General features: G+C 31.1%; 1 protein-coding gene across 3 annotated transcripts in view; it reads right to left on the minus strand.

The window, feature by feature from the left end:
• The window catches only part of SCaMC (Short Calcium-binding Mitochondrial Carrier), a 74,746-nt gene that overhangs the window by 53,181 nt on the left and 2,652 nt on the right, over nt 1-18,913 (minus strand). The window lies entirely within an intron of this gene.

Below are 18,913 nucleotides of genomic sequence, written 5' to 3' on the forward strand. Positions count from 1 at the left end.
CGTCGTAAATAGCACTTAAAGTAGCCATAATTGATCACCACAATACAATGATGATATATTGATTGATTTTATATGAATGGGGTCAATAGTGACTGTTTGATGTACTCAAACAGCCATTAGAGCGCCCTCTATCCAGTCAAAACCTGCCAGGAGCGTAAATTTTCAATACTTAAAATAATTCAATGACTTTGTGTCGTCAGTTTCTTGGGATATAAATGTAAATCTTGTGTATTTTTTAGTTTGCCCGTTTTTTTTAAAATTGGTAGTCGGAAGAATGAATTTTCTTTTCCTTAGCAGTTGTCTTTATTATTTAATTTCTGAGTGGTGAACGTCCTTTCCTAAATAGATTCAATTATATTCAAAACTTGCTTGAACGTTCGTGTGTGCTCATAAAAGACGGAGAGTAACCCTAAGGATTTGTTGGGGAGTTATAATTGTAAGTCCTATTTGGACTCAGAGTAGAATTGGGGATCGACATCTGAGAAATTCTGTCAAATATCCTTGTTGTTTATGTCCTTCCACCCCCTCCTCACTCGTCACATAGGATTGCAGCTGATTAAATGACACGTCATGCCAGCTAAGTTGCTCTCCTCGAAAATATTCTTCAAATTTTCAGTGTTACCATGTGGATTGACGGTTTCTTTTTTTTTTTGATTGACAAAGATTGCTTTGAGGTTGAATTTTTCACATTTTCTAATATTTTCAGTCATTTTATATCGTTTAACACTAGAACGACGGATGGTAACTACCCCCCTTAAACTACAGTGGATATCAAAAATGATACCCTTTTTTATTTTTAAATATCTGTAAATATGTTACGTTTTGCTAATAATGATAGACCTGGGACTTCCTTTAAAATGTTTTCTTGCCTAAAACGGGCTGAATTCTCTCTCATTCATATTGGTGCCAAATTGTGTTCTCCTTACCGACATGCACTAACTCTCCTAATAAGTTGGTTGTTTTATGTTTCTTAGAAGGTGGTAATTGAGTCACTTGATTGTATTCTGACATTTAAATGTTATATAATCCAATTAGTTGTCAATATATACAAATAGCATCTTGCAAAACTAATAATGGTATTCAACAAAATGTATCACCGACAGGTTAGTCAAAAACTTCAGAATAGTAATCAGAAGAACTTAATTAAGGTAGTTGGATATATTATTAATCTAGTTCAACACAAGAACATGTCTTATTTCATCATTGGATATTGTTTTCTTTGACATCCTAGCGCAATAACAGGTTGAATCAGAATGGCTAGCTCAGCAAAATCTCTGTTTATATTTATATAAGGAGGCTATACAATTCCTTTCTAAAGTTGTCCATTCCTGTCTGACCTTGCTTCAACCTTTTAATACACAATTGTAGGATAAAAACATTATTTGAAATGATGGGATATCAAATATGATAACCACGTCTGTCTAGGGAGTGTTCACTATATGAACGAAACGATTACTAATTTTGTTTTTTGTGGTTAAGGAAATGAATTAGGAGAATTCAAGAACTTTTGAACAAATACAATTAATAAGTTTTTCACAATGTTTTATTGAATCCCAAATGGGTAACAAAAATGATAGCCTCGTCGTTCTAGTGTTAAAATCCTATCGAGCTTTATCACAGTTTGTATATAGTGCTCCCTGATGTATATTATATACCAATACAGTATAAAGAAAATAGGGAGTATATTACATATGGAGCATTGTATAAAATAAATGGAATCTCCCAGGTGTTTAGCTCAACTCATATTAAAAAAAAAGAAAAAATCCGAGCGAGAAGTACATTATATAAAATTTAAAAAAATTAATGTGACTTTAAATGAGGTTCAGCAACGAATTAAAGTACTCCCTGATTCATCAAATCCTAATTTAAAAAAATATAAACTGTTATTTTTTTTTTTTGTTAATTGTGTGGAGTATTGAGTGAGTTTATTCATCAAAATCGGAGAGCAGTAATCAGGATTTGGTGTGGAGTTATTTTCTATATTATTAAAGCAAAATTTGCATGTTTGTCCACTCCTAATAACTCCAGATAATCCCGGGTACTAACGGTGTAGTTGGGGTCGTTTCTTGATTGCTTGTTATAAAATGGGTCGCTTTATTTGAAAGGTTGGAAAGAATTGGCTGAATTACAAATGATTTTTAAGGGAAAAGGTTGCGTGATATAATCAAAGTTTAGACCATATGACCATTGTACACCTCATTTCATTTTCTACATGAGTAGATGTCCCAGCGTTGCTCCGGATATTTAGATATTAAAATTAATTAAATTTATAATGTATGTCTCCATATTCGTAACTTAGCCTTTCCCTTTTTGGGTTCTGACTAGCTCCTGGACAGCGAATACTACTTTTTGTCTTCCCATACTGTTGTTAGTACTAACGTTAATTGTAACTAAATGGACTAGTTTTAATAATATTTATCATTATGATATATATATATATATATTTGTTTTTTTCATAAACGCCTTAACGAATTTTTTAAAGGAATAAATTTTAACAAAATGAAACTATCGAATATCAAAATTCTGGACAGTTGAGCGCGGATCGTTGAACTTTCGTTCGCTCAACTGTCATGTTATGGTCAAAGATCCTTTGCCTAATTATCTCTTCTTTTTTTCTTCTTCTCTAAACCTTATAATATCCTTTAAAAAAAGTGTGCAAAGAGCAAAGAACCAACTTGCAACGAGAATCACTCTTAGAATTTTACTGTCTTTATTTTTTATTTTAAATAGTCGTTTGTTAGTATAAAAAACTCGTTTCTTGAAAAATGCTATTAAGGCTTTGAAGGCCAAAAAATGTTACTAGAACCGTCTTTGGAGCCCTAAGAAGCTACATAAAAATTCAGCAAAATCCATTTATGTTAGATAGATTCAAAATTCCGAAAATAAGATATTGAGTGTTTAGTGGCCTTTCTCTCAAAAAATCATAGACTTTATCTTCCAAGTCAGGGACGGGCAACTTCCTTGAAAAAGAGAGCCAAATTTTTTTCAGCACTATTATTGGAGGGCCACATGACCGACCATATTTTTTTTTTTTTTTTTTTTTTTAAATATTATAAATTTTAATTGATCTATTTTCGGGACACACTAACTGAGTACCCCCTAAGCCGCCAGTTGCCACCCCTGATCTATCTAAATATGAATATACTACAATAAAATAGGACATATGTGTTCATTAGATTTAAAAAAAAAAAAGGTTTAAAGTTATTTGTCAAAATTAAAGTATTTATTGAACACCAACCAGCCTTATCCAAACGTACGTACAACATGAAAATATCAGCTCATATTTTTTTATAATTATAATAGACATTATTTATTCGTAAATACCCTTAAGAGAAGGAAATGCTCCTCTTCAACTAGCTTGAACCCAGCCTTAATAAATAAAAGATGTTAAATAGTAGGACATACAACTCAAACCCTTCTTCCATTTATCATTTTTTATTATTATCATTATTAAACCGGACCATTCTTGACCTTGAAGTATTATTAACATACCTAATATAAAAAGGCGGAAAACATATATATAAATATATATATATATATATGGTGCTTCAACATAAAATAACATAGAACAAAAATCAACAAAAACAGAAAATCTCAATTAATTCATTTACTACATATAACCATCCAGCCCAATATTTAATAGACATATTTGAGTGAATTATAGCTTTTGTACTCAAATTACTAGGACTAGTTAAGATATACAATAATTTTATCTATAGTTTAGAACCTTTTCTTGATTTAAGGCATCAATATAGGCTCTTGAAATAAAACATGTCAAATTTCTAATTCTTTTATAAGAACTACCAATTTTGATTACGTTGAGCAGAATGTGCAACGCACCACCCAAAGGGTTAATAAGAATAACTTGTTGTATAAATATTTAGGAATATTCGTGGAAGTATACTTATGTACTCCAAGGTAATTTTGAGAGAAATCATTATGCTTGATTTCGTGTAGACGGACCACTTACTTATTAGGGGTCGTTCAAGAAAATCAATCCAAATTATTTCAATTTTAAAGTGAGAGGTTGAGCGTTCGCTTTAAGTTATTTGTGAAACTTTTTATTCAAAACAAGGATTTACGATGGAGCAACAACACCTTCATCGAATTCGCTGGGCGGGACACAGTCCAGCGTCATCAAGAAAATGCACGGGTGTCAAAAGACCAGAGTCTACGACGTCTATAACCTCTGGAAGGAGAAGGCATATAAGAGAGAAAAGCCTACATGTCCTGGAGTGATAAAAAAATCGTAGGCTTGAAACGGTCCGTGAAGTCATCTCCTTGTACTCTGATTAAATCTCTTGCCAAAAAGCGTCAAGTAAGCAGTACAACCGTATTTAGGACCATCAACACTGACCTGCGAATGAATTCATACCGCCTCTACAAAAGACCCATCCTTACAGACAAAATGAAGGGCCCCTGGCTGACCACGGAAGAAAATTAATGAACTATTTGAAGTCCCACAATATCCAGAACGACGGATGGTTGCCCAAAGAGAGAGCTAATGTCCCCCATTGATTTATAACCAAGTTTCCGGGAAGCATCATGAACCTTGGGGTCATTGGGAGCAACGGGAGTGGCATGCCCTTATCTTCTTTGAGCCAAAAGAAAGGGTGGGAACAGATAGTTACTGTCAACTCCTGCCGGACCAAATGATACCTTCGTTGAAATCTAATACCAATAGTGTCGATTTCCTGTTTCAACAAGTCTCAGTCGCTTCTGACAAGGCTACAAGATCCAAAACTTCTTCAAAGAAGATTTAGGGACACCTGGCCCTCTAACTCCTCCGATATGAATTCCATGGATTACTTCTTTAAAAGGGAGTTAGAAACGAAGGTTTTTGTCAATTCAAACAACATTGTCGACTCCTAGAAGGACTCCATCATAAAGTACTAGAACAAAGTCTCCTCCCACGGACGTGTTCGGTCTGCAAATCCATTCAGCCTCGTATGGGTCGAATGATTGGCGAAGATGATAGAAAGATTAAATGATTTTTTTTTCTTTTTTATGATTAGAAGTTGTAAATAAAATTTCAAACCTCTACTTGCTTCCATTTTTGATCAGAATGTAGTTAAAGGTGGTCCGGATTTACTTCAACGAATTTTTTGAAAGTGCCGCAAATTAAATTTATTCATTTAATTGATAAAGGCCCCGATATGGCCCCTTTCAAACCAAATATGTCAATTTATCATCATTGTGACGATTAATTTTGGCTACTTTAAGAGTCCAATTTGCGGCAAACACAATTGGTTAATTAGAATAATTTGTTGATGCAATCCACCCACACTCAATTTGAGCTACCCGAAAACATCATAAACAAACTTTGATTAATAAATATATATACATACAACCAAATATTTCCTTCAACTTTTGAGTCAAATATAGGCTTTGTATTCAAGTGACAGAGATGAGTTAAGATACCCAAGAATTGTAGCTATATAGTTTTTGATATAAAGAGGTTTATATTGATCCCTGATGGTCCCTTTCAAACAAAATATATCCCTCTATCTTTATTGGGAAGATCAATTTTGACTACTTTAAGAGAGCAATTTGGGGACACCCAAAGGGACTAGTAAGAATAATTTGCTGATAGAAATTGACGATAATTATTCACTCAATTTTGAAATACCTGCAAACATCCAGACAAACTTTGTTGTATTAATATACAGGGTGATCCAGAAAAATTGAGAAAATCTTGCAAGGCTTATAATATACCATTTAGTAGTGATAGAGCCATAATTTTTTATTATTATTGAACAGCATCCAATTACTTATAATGAGATCTACTCTTTTTTTCGACCACTCACTCCTGTTATGTTCTCCTCATCTGGGAATGAAAATTATACGTGACAAATTCCAGATCTCTAGGATTCCATGTCAGCTGCCATTCATAGTTCAATTAAAAAATAGCAAATCCTTGCTGCCAGTATATCTTTTTGTAGATACTATTTAGTATTATAACTTTTAAAATCAGTCACTTGCCACCTCAGAATTTCGAACTTCAAGAGTCTGTAAATTTTTACTTTCACTCTAGTACACAGAGGCAAATATTTCATGGACATATTTGAGTTAATTATAGGCTTTGTATTCAAATTTGTGGGATGAATTAGGATCCAATAGGTTTAGCTATTGTTGAGAACCTTGTTTTGATTTATATGACTTATATTGGACCCGATATCCGCCATTTCAAATTTAATCCATCAATTTTTTATTATTTTATTATTGTGACTATCAATTTTGGCTTCTTTAGGAGTGCATTTTGCAACACACTCAAAGGGTTAATAAAAATAATGTATTCATAGAAATTGACGAATATTTGTTGAGGAATACAAATGTCAATTTGCTTTTGTTTTGACGGACAAAATATATATAGAACTATATTTTAACATCGATATATAATGTGGTGATGATTAATAACTCATTCATTATTTCCATATTATCTACAAAAAGTTTATCAATAGCAGAAATTTGTTATGAATCAAGCTGGCGGCTATTATTATATTGGTTATCAATTATCACATAAACTTGAACATTAATCAATCATGAGACAATTATATTTGATACCACATTTTATCATTGATCATTTAATATAATACTAGCAGGAGTACCTGGGCATTTCTTACAGGCATTAGGCATAGACAACAAACAAACGTACAAACTTTGTTTCCAAAATAGGGATGAAAAAATGGTCTAAATCAATGTTAATATAAATCTAAAAGAAATGTATATGTTCGTAAGAGAAAATTATGTTTATAAACACAGGACAAATCCACATTTTCTTGGATCCGGGTCCTTTTGGATCTTTAGACGTAAATATTAGAGTCATTTTGAGTGCCCAAACACTTGGATCTAGGCCCGTTTTCAAAATTAGAGGGATATTAATATCGAATTTTATTATTATTTTAACAAAAGTTCGGACCCTTATAAAATAGAATCTTGATTAAGGTTACATTTTTAGTGATTACCAATTCCGATACAATTACTTTTAGAACATAATATTAGTTACTTATATAATTGCATTGGTAAAGCCACGCAATACAACCAGGGGCGTCCGCAGGATTATATTTTGGGTGGAGCTTGGTTTTATTATTTGGTTAAATTAAATGCATGTTTAAATTTCGAAAATATATAGCTATTCAAAAGAAATTTGAAAAATTAAATTTCAAATATTAAATTTTTGGGGAAAAAATTTCAAATACTAAACTTTTCGAAAAAAAAAAATCAAAAATGTAAAGTTAATGAGAAGAAACTAAATTTTTTGGACAAAATCTCTAAAATTAAATTTCGAATATTGAACTTTTACAAAAAAAAAATTCAAAAATCCAAAGCTAATCAAGAAAAATTAAATTTTTTGGACAAAATCTCCAAAATTAAATTTCAAATATTAAACTTTTTCGAAAATGAAATCAAAAATCTATTCACAAAAAAATTTCAAATATTAAATTTTTGGGAATAAAATTTCAAAAATCCATAGCGATTCACAAAAAATTACATTCCTTGCAAAAAAAAAAAAGAAAAATTTTATTTTTGCTCTGCTGCTTAATTTGACCGAATAACGGAAAAAAGTTCAAGTAAAAATCAAAAATTCCTAAATTTGGGGAGTGATACAGCCCTTCCAGCCCACCCGCTGCAGACACCCCCGACAATTGTTGTATAGATGTCGCTCCAAGCACTTATAAGGATAATAGAGATGCTCCGTTCGATATAGATGATATTATTTTCTTAACTAGGATGAAGCATTAAGCAATACTATAGGCTTTTTAAGATCCGTAAAAGTTTAATTATACAAAGGCTGTTAGGATACCACAAATTTACGTACAGGGATTCTCAACTTTTTTTTAGTGATGTACCGCTTATAAAATATTTATATAACCCATCTACCCCCCTTAATAAATAACTTTTATAATAAATAATTGATATTTTGAATGCTGGAATGTTTTTTATCAATTGTAAAATATAGGTATTATCCCCCCCCATAATCCCCCTAACAAGTTCTATTAATTTCAGAAACTTGAAAGTTAAAGCTAATTTTTAAGTTTACTACACAAATTTGAAACGCGCTCAATAGACTATACCAACCCTTGGTACGTCCGCGAGATTATATTTTGGGAATGAATGCGTAGTGCCCCAAGTTCCACCAGGGTTCCCAAAAACTAAGCTTACTTAAGCAATGGTTTTCAAAGTGGGGCCGTGAGGGGAGGCTAGAGGGTGGGGGTGATATTATGAATATATATTTTAAAAATTTTAAAAAATTGTGAAGATTTAATATGAGAATAATAGTCTCGTAGGACTTAAGAGAATAGCAGTTGGTATGTTTGACTTATTTGGCTAGTTATAAGATTATTTGAGGCCCCTCTTTTCTTTTCTTTTTATGATGAAAGGTTGCGTGAAACAATAAATGTAACGACGTGTTTCATTTACATAAAATTAAGTAGATGGAATATTAAAAGGTTGTAAATATACAAAAAAATACAACAAACGAAAATAAACACAAGAACCGAGACAGATAGGACATATATTCCGGTCTCAGTTCGACTTTGTCGGTTCCTGTTCCAGCGATTCAAGAACCGGAACCCCTTGAACGGCTAAACCGATAAAGTCACAACCTTACTCAATATTACTTCTTCAGGCTATAAAATATATTTTTGTAAAATTAGTCCTTAGAGTCAGAATCGGAAATTGAATGCACCTACTCAGCAGCTCTGCTTGTAAGTCAATAAATGTCTTATTTGTCATCAATAATTTGTGGAGGTGTTTGATAGTGGACAAGGATAGAAGCTGTCTCTATGTGTTCACATAATATATGTATCTATAATATAGATATGATAATGAAAGATAATTGCTTGGCAAATTAGAATTATTATTAAGAGAGAAGGCAGAGGAGAAGTGTTGGCAAATGACATGTGAGTACATAGTAGGTCTATAATAAGTCAATGTTTATGTTATGATTGTAGAACATGTTATGTAGAGCTGAGAGTTATCAAACAAAATAATAATATGAAACATCCTTTCTATGTACATAAAGCATTAGTCAATAATATATAGGGGTATGAACAAAATATTAGTGATGTCTTTTGGAAATCATAGACCGGTTATAGAGAGCGTTATAATTACAATTAATGCTGTGTCAGTCCTAATTTATTCGGTACATTCAAGTCTTGTGACCGGTATAGAAGGTCTTGTAGATAAATTTGACCAAGTTTAAGGGACCCAAGGCCCATAACGAACCTTCATGGTGAATACTTTATTTATGAAAAAAGGAGAGTGATACAATTTTGAATATTTTATATTAAAACCTCCTGCTTCAAGGACAGCCTCCCACACAAAACCTGAAAGCTTAAACGGACTTTGAGCTCTCAGCAGCGTTTATCGAGCTGCCACTGAACTGAGAGACGGCCTCAGGTCATCAACAGAGTTATGGTAGATTACACATGCCTCCCCTCCAACTTTCCCTACAGATTATAATCACAAGGATTAAGATCAGGAGAATTAGAGGGTCAGGTCTTGAAGTTCCAAAAATGTAGCACATTCCCCTACATCCATTCCTGCACAATATTGGCTTTATGGACGGGGGCAGAGTCCTGCTGGAAGGTGTAACTTCTGCCTCGAGTACCTTTGTCCATCCATGGCTTGCCACGTCCACGTAGACCTCTTTTTACACCTTTTGCTTGTTCTTGAAGCAGTAGGGTTGTATGACGTGACCCTCACTACTAATGACACACAGGACCGTCACTGCGGCTGGGTTCTTCGCCTTGAACATCATAGGGACTTCAGAAGGCTATTTAAATATACATCTATCATTCTGGCTACTTCTTTTCAGTTTCTTTTCTTGTCGATAGTGAATATCTTCTCATCTGAGAAGAATTGCAAATGCCCTCCAGTAAAACAGGATCTTCTTGCTCCTAGCCTCTCTGGTGAGCACTAATTGAATCTGTTAACAAGTTACTAAACCTGTTAACAGATTCTGTTCCATAGCACAATTTCAGAAATAAATTTTTTAAAGACTTTTTAAAAGTTAAAAAAGTCTATTAAAATTAGTTAATGCGAAATAACTAAAAATATCTTCTGACGATCCATGTTCACTCAGTTTTTCTTAATTTGATCGAAATGTGCGACCTAAAGATGGGCTCCTAGAACCATGAAATTTTGGATGGATAATTGTCTGACCGTATGATAACTTTTCCGCTATAGCCTTAATCGAAATTTAAAAAAGTTGAAAATCAAACAGCTCTAATGTGAAATGCTCTTAATACAAATTTCATATGTTTTATTCGGCTTCATAAGCCAGGGATATTTTCATGATTAAATAAGGACCTATAGTACCGAACCTAAGGCTGGACTGTACCAGTTAAATATTGACCGACACAATAATAATTACAACTGGTACGTTTTAAAATTTAAATAAATCAACGCTGACCCAATTATAGAGATGGACAGAAGAATTTACACAAAACTATAAAGCTCCATAATTTTATTGTTTATTATAGAGCAGAGGTTTTTTGACGATAATAATGTGCAAGGACCACTTCCAAACAGTTTCTACTTGATGTGGGCACCATTAGCTTTAATCACAAGTCACGTGCATATGATATTTTTGCCTTGTGGGGACTGAACAGAGCATTCTTGATTCCCCAGCCACCTTGCACCCGTTGTCCACAGTCCTTCTCTCGTACTTTATAGTGCAGATGATGTTCTTTGCAGCGTTTCCGGCCGAGTACACATTTTGGACTGCTATTGGACCTACATATGGAAGACTGCGAGTAAATCTTCTTAAATAAATGTTTTGTATAAAAAGTTTGTCTGAGAAGTAACCACAGCATTGTTCAGTTTCCAGAAAAAAACCGGATAAACTATTTACGGGGTAAATACAAAACTTAGTGTTCAATAATTATGCCTTCACAAAAAGAAAAAGGACTACTTGTATTACATTATAATTATTAAAAAATCATGATTGTATTGAAATTGTAGTGAAAATAAATCAGAAAAGATTGGTTAGGCAATTTTTCCAACTATGGAATTATTATTAAATGATTGTTGGAAATTGTTGACAGAGATAACTCAAATTTTCCCAATTGTAAATTGGGAAAAAGGACTACCATTGAAATCAAAATTCAGAAGACTTATGCAGGGAAAGTACATCGTTACTTCTGTTACAACCTTTCATACAAAAAGAAACCAAAAAAGAAGGACTAAAATCGGTTGGTACGGAGCGTCCGCCGGGGGAAAGGCTGTTTTTTGTTAATAGCATTGGATTTTTAAGAAATTTAATTTTTGAAATTTGTATCCAAAAATATAATTTTTCAAAAAAAAATCATAATAATTTAATTTTCTATGTATAGCTATGAATTTAAAAAAAAAAATTCCAAAAATTTGATATTTGAAATGTATTTTTTCGAATTTTTTTGTAAATTAAAAGTAATTTTTGAATTTCTTTTGTAAATAGCAGTGGATTTTCAAAAAAAGTCCAAAAAATTTAATTTCTGTCCATAAATCTGAATTTTTGAAATTTTTATCTAAATATAAGATATTTGAAATTTTTTGTGAATAACTGTAAATTTTGAAAAAAAATTCAAAATTTTTATCGACAAGTTTTATTTAAAAAAAAATATTTCCAATAAAATTAAACTTCTATCGATAGCTGCTTTGGATTTTTGAAATTTTTTCAAAAAATTTGTAAATTTTTTTTTGCTAAATAGCGATCAATTTCAGATTTTTTTTTTCTAAATTACTAATTTTTCGATTTTTTTTTTCAAAATAAAATCCAAAATCCAAGCCCTCCCTATACCCCCCCCAAAAAAAAAAAAAATATATATATATAGGCCTGGGGACAATTCTCCTTAACTATGGATGGAATGACTACACTATGCAACATAATTTTCGCCAACGTTTGGCTAAAACGTACATATATTATTGTTAATTTAAAAATAGAACACTAAAATGATCGTTTAAATTTTGAATCGTAGTAAATTTCGCCTTTAAATCCTTTTATTAAAAATCTCATTTTTTCGTATAATTTCGATTCAAACCCATATTTTGAAATGAAATAACTATATAGATAAAAATTAAAGGTAAAAACAATTGATATACTAGAAGGGGCATTCGGTAGACCGCAAATCCTCCCTTAAAATCAAATAGATTTATGTATCTTTATTTGTTTCAATAACTTCGTTATACTAGATTAATATATGATTATACACATTTTTCAAGAACTCTATTTACAATAACTTAATAAATAAAATATCTTTTGAATGAGATAATGTTATAATCTCCGCAACGAAGTTAAACGGAGATTACGTTTTAAACCCTTGTTTTTTTTTTGTTATTTAGTTTGTTTGTTTGATTGTCACCAGGATCACAGCAAAAATTACATATCGATTTTTAACAAACTTAGAGATAATATATGGTCACAGTAAGAGGTCATTACATTTTGAGAAGTAATAATTTTACACAATTACATATTACACAAAACGTAAAAAATAACTTTATAAGATAATATTCACAAAAAAAATAAGAATAAATGTAGATACCAAAGGCGTCCACATGGAGAGGGCTGAAGGGGCTGTATCCATCCCCTATATTAAGGATTTTTTTTTTTACTAAAAAATTAATATTTGATTTTTTTTTTTTTTTTTTAAATATTAATATTTTAAAATTTAATTTAGTTTTTCAAATAATTTATATGAATATATGGATTCTTTCAATCTTGTACCAAAAAATTAATTTTCTGTACATAACTATGGATTTTTTAAATTTTTTTCAAAAATATAATATTTAAAATGTGTTTCCAAATATTCCATATTCCGTGATAAGCTATAGATTTTATAATTTTCTTTCTAAAAAAATTAGGATTCGAAAAAATTTAAATAAATTACAAAAAAATTAATTTTTTATAACTAAGGATTTTTTAAATATGTTTTGAAAAAATTTAGTATTTGAAATTATTTTCGAAAAATTTAATTTTTTGTGAATAACAATGGTTTTTTAAATTTTTTCCTTCAAATCTAATATTTGAAATTTTTTACAAAATTTAATTTTCTGTGAATAACTATGGATTTTTATTTTTTCCAAAAAAATTAATATTTGATTTTTTTTTTCAAAAATTATAATATTTTCGAATTAATTCCGTTTTTCAAAAAATTTAAATGAAGCCCATTAGATTCTTAAAAAAAAAAATTTGAAATTGATTTGAAATTTAAATGTTTTTTTTTTAATTTAATTTTCTGTGAATTACTATGGGTTTTAAAAATTCCCAACCATGGAATTAATACTTAATGATTGTTGGAAATTATTTATAGCTTAAGAGGGGGTCATTCAACCAATCAACGATCAGAACCCTCATTACGGGAAAACACATTGTTACCTTTATTTTATCACGCAACCTTTCATCTAAAAATAAACCAATCAGTCCAATAATCCGTTCGTAATTCGCCAATTTTTCGTAACCATAGAATTAATACTCCATGATTGTTGGAAATTGGTTTGAGCTTAACAAGAGATAATTCAGCCAATCAACGTTCAGAACCCTTAATATGGGATAATACATCATCGTTATCTTTATTTTATCACACAACCTTTCGTACAAAAAGAAACCAAAATGCTCAAAATCAGTTAATAGTTAGCAATTATTCTACAACACGGAATTAATACACAATCAGTGTTGGGAATTATTCACACCTTAGAAAGCTAATTCTTATTCAAATAATCAAAGTTCAGAACACTGATTAGGAGTAAAGAAGCAGAAACATCGCTAGCTGACAACACAAACAGACTGAAGTTATTTTTGTTAGCGAGATAACGCCGTTACCTACGTTATTTCATTAAGCAAATATGAGGGGGGAGGGGGGACGGGTTTTCGATCTTCGTAAATTTCGATCCATCGAAATATAGGTATAGATCTGTCTAGAAAAATCACTTAATCCCATACGGGGAAAAAATTATGTAGACCGAATCTCAAGACTAGTTTATATTGTTGATTGGGTTTCTCATTGCTCGGGAAATTGTCGTTAACCGGGATGCCCCTTTTTGGAATTTCGTGACCCAATCCAACCCACAACAAAAAAAAAATCAATAGTACACTAGTCCAGTGCTAGGATTTTTTATAAAATATGTCCTATATAAAGGATGAATTTTTTGTCTTTTTTAAATAAAATTTAAAAAAGAATTTTCTTTTCTTTCCATTTTCCCCCCCTTAAAATATATGTCTCAGAGAAACCCTTTCATCTAAATCACCACATGTGCACTAAATTGATTATACCTCATAAAAAATATATTTTATTCATGCTATCATTTTTTTTAAAAGCATTATCATACTACATCGTACAGTTTCATAAACCTTTTCATGACAGAAGAGCCTGATCTTAATTGTAGATAAAGTATTACATAAAAAGTAACGGATCATGCCCATTTTGCCAAATTCTGGGATTCAATTCTGATATTAAATATCATAGGTATTGAAGGCCCTCTGCAGCTAAAATTTGTAAACCAATCAGATTTGAGGAAATAAGAACTAAAATATTAAATAAGGAAAGATTGTCTGGATGTGTATATGCTTACTGTAAAATCATTTTTGATATATGAAATAACAATGTAGAAACAAGGTTGTGTAGCAAATAATATTGTGTTTCGGTTTGAAAATCCTACAGCAGTCTGAGACCGTTATAATTTTTAGTGGGCATTGCTCAGAGATATAAGGCGTCGACAAACAGGCAAAGTTTGCTTTAATATTGTAGATATAACTCCATCAGAAATCCCTTCTTTTACTTTCCGTTTTTCATCAGCACACGCACACGTAGCTGCTCAATATTCAGATGTTCCTTTCTCAACAAAGAAATAATGTTGACAACGTTCGAGAAAATAAAAAAACATTGTTCAGATTGGCAAAAAAAAAATAAAACCTGCACACTAGAAAATGCTTAGGATTTACAGCCCTGGATTTCTATTCCAATTTTTTTTTTTTTTTATTTTTTAATATGCGGTGTTTTGCTTTAGCTACTACACACGCTCGTTGCTACCATGTTATTTCTCTGATAATTTCCGTAAAACTCAAAAAAGAGATACTAGACAAACTTGGTTTTATTAATATTAAAGACTTAGGGAACCATTTCAATCTAGAATAAACTTACATATTTAATAACTACTAGTTATAACTAGTGATGAACATCGTGTATATTTTGGACATGTTAAAAAAAACAACAACCAAGAATCAACATGGTAACACACACAATTTAAAAATATTTTGGAGGAGGGGAGCTTAGCTGTCATGACATTTCTTTAGCTCAGCTACTATCAGCTGTGACGAGGGAGGAGAATATAAACAAGGACATTGGCAAGAATTACTCTCATATTGATCGTTAATTCTTCTCAGAGTCCAAGAATGACTTACAATTATAACTCTGCGACAAATATTCAAGGTTTAATCTCCATCTTTTAGGAGCACACATGAATGTTTAATCAGGTTTTGAATATCATTGAATGAAGTAGGAATGGAAGTTCACCACTCAGGAATTAAATAATAATCATACCAGCTAAGAAAATATATTTTTCAGATTACCAATTCAAAAAAAAAAACGGGCCAGCTAAAAAATAAACACAATTTAAATCATTATTTATAACTATACATGTAAATCCGGTGTGCTTTTTAGCTGGCCCGTTAATTTGTAATTGGTAGTATAATGAACGAATTTTCTTTTCCTTAGCAGTTGTCATTATTATTTAATTCTTGAGTAGTGAATATCCTTTCCTAAATAGATTCAATTATATTCAAAACTTGCTTGAACGTTCGTGTGTGCTCATAAAAGACTAAGGATTTGTTGGGATGTTATAATTGTAAGTCCTATTTGGACTTGGAGTAGAATTGGGGATCGACATCGGAGTAATTATTGCCAATGTTCTTCCTCGTCACAGCTGATTTGATTAATGAAATGAAACGTATGACAGCTAAGCTACTCTCCTACGAAACATTCTTCAAATTTTTAGGGTTACCATGTTGATTTTCAGTTGATTTTTTCTAGCATTCCACACTGGATTTTCACCTTTGTTTATAACCTTATAGGTTGATGAAGTTTTGTATCCGAATGAAGTATTTCTTCAGATATTATATATTTCTTAAATAACTTATATTCAATTTGTTGTCATCGTCACAATTTACCCCAAAACACTTTTTTTAAGTTAACTTCACATATCGTGGATCTGGAGTAAAATGATGAAATGTAAAATCCTATTATTGTTTCGAGATATCAGTCATTTTAGTTCACAAAATATTTCATAACTATCTTGTAAATTGTACAATCGATAGTGAATATTTCCGTGTAGTATTTTGCAAGTAATATAAACTATAAAGAAGATTCTGTATATATAATGGAGTTTGTGGGTCTGTGTCATTTATGGGTCCCCACACCGTTGCACCCATCAGGCTGAAATTTTGTATGGGCACCTCTTTTAAATCTGGTGAGTTAATGATTTTCTGTGGGTAATATGAAGGGGACTTATTCTATACCCAAACACTAAAGTTATTTTTTGGAGCTCTAGGAGACTAGATAGGGATTTGAGATATAAATCAACAAGTGATCAGCGTCTCAAAAAACAACAATATGAATACATTTAGACAAAATCAAAAAAATTATGGGCAAAATAAGAATTCGGTGCAAATTGCACTTTCGTTTTTTTCAGGTGCAAAAAAATATATATTTCCAATGGAACATCGGATTCGTAGATAAAAAAAGTTTATAAAAATTTGTCTGAAAATTCGTTTGTATATCAATTTGACACAAAAAAAAATTGATATCTGTCATTTTCTGAATATTTTTTTTATTTTCCCTCTTTCTTTCCTACAGCGTCAATTTTCAATTTTTAAAAGAAATGTCACAAAACGATGGATTTTGTTAATGTACAAGGTTTTTTACAATTTTCTTCGCGAATATCAATTTCACAATTTTTAGACAAAATAAAATATAATGGGCTTCTCATATAGTCAACTTTTTCATATACATATATTGGTATGTTATTTGAAGTTTATAACATTTTTTTTTAAATTTAAAATAACACATATATGTATATTATAATGCTAGTCCGCACCGAAGGTGTCTAAACATTAAGAAGAAATAATATTGGCCATTGTCAATGTGATTTCCCACTCCCTCCTTAGCCGGAGCAACGTCAGGTAAACCTTTACTAATTATACTATATTATTATGGGATCGAAAGTGACATGTTACACCTGTTGCAATACATCGATTAATTACACAATAAATTAAAATGAGCGATAATTATTTTCCGGCTGCAATAAACTCCATCCACACGCTTCAAAGTAACAGGGTATCAAAGGTTTTTAATCCGGCGTTGATATTTCTTGCTCGAAATCTGAAAGACTAAAGAAGCTACAGATTTGCATATGACCTGTTGAGGCATCCGCTCTCAGTCCTGTTTTTTGTTGTTAATTTGTACTTTTTTTTGCACAAAGGTCTAATTGGCAGTTTTCCCTGTATGTCTGAGCCTAGTGTTTGTTATTTGTTGAAGAGCAATCTAGTTTAGGTGCATCCTTTTATTTAGTGCTTAAATTTTATTTATTGTTTTTGTTTGGGTTTGGTTTTTATTCAAGAGCATTTTGTGTTAAAATAATTTTATTTATTGTTTTTGGATTCTTGGTATTTTAAATGTCTTCCAGATGTCCAGTTTTATTATGCCCTTATCATTATATAAGTTGAAAAAGGTGTCAAAACGGCAAAATTATCGCTTATTGCAATAATTTCTGGGACAGTTAATCGCACAGAAAAATGTGTTATCGTGAGAGGCCTAGCTCCGAGCCCGCGAACTATGAAAAAAATGGTCCAAAACTCCAATAAAAACTATTTATTTAAAAAAGTGATATTTTTTTATCCTGCCCTTTGTCTGAACTCTGAATGTTCATTACTCTAGGCTCTACTCACCGTTTTTGAAAGTGGATGGGCCAAATCATTATATTTTTTTGCTTCTAGGGAGTGAAGCAAAATAACTTCCTTTTTTATAATACGTGATAATCCGGCTGTAGAAGTAGTAGGGATTAGGTGTGGTTTCACGCTAGTTTTCTTAGAAATATAATAAATCGTTATCATATGTTGCCGTCGAAAATAAATATTACCAAAAAATAGTTTAACAGAACATTTTATGAATGAAACAAATAACGATTTAATTCCTGAGTTTTAATTGCATGCGATTCATGAAAATTAGTTAATTGTTTCAATTTATAATATATATAAAAAAAGATTTTGTAAATTAATTTTCATAATTTGAAAATTGCAAAATTCTTTTAACAGGAATAACTTCACAAATAATTATGCTAGAGAGCTTAAATTGATGTCATCAGATCCGGTGTCATCTAAAGACATTGAAATAGTGCAATTTCTCTAAATCCGTTTATTTAAAATCGAATTTACTCCCAAAAACTCAACATTTTTAAGACCTTTGCGGAATCGGCAATAAGTATTTACCTAATCAGAACTAATCATCCACAACTATAAAATAAGATAGGTTTCCAATAAAATTCTACATCTTTTTGTACAAAATAAATATTGCTCTAAAACATCTTAACGAAAAGTTATTTATAGATAAACAAAAAAATCATAGAGTATTAATATATCGAAGTTTGGTGTATAAACAATGACTCACGTGACCAGTCTGATATGATTGTAAAATAAAATTTCAAATAAAACTTGTTTTAGAGTATTTTGGAATAAGTTTGCTATGTTGCCGCATCCTGTATATTCCATTTCAAATAAAATATATTACGATGTGAAATCTTTCTTTTATTAAAACTATCAATTTAGGCTGACTTAAGTGCAATTTGCGACGGCTCTAATGCTTAATGAGAATAATAAGAAATTGACGAATATTTTTCTCAAAGAGAATTTAAATTCAATTTGGAAAAAAATAATTCTAGC

This window comes from Lepeophtheirus salmonis, chromosome 11 (assembly GCF_016086655.4).
Source record: "Lepeophtheirus salmonis chromosome 11, UVic_Lsal_1.4, whole genome shotgun sequence".
Taxonomy (NCBI): domain Eukaryota; kingdom Metazoa; phylum Arthropoda; class Copepoda; order Siphonostomatoida; family Caligidae; genus Lepeophtheirus; species Lepeophtheirus salmonis.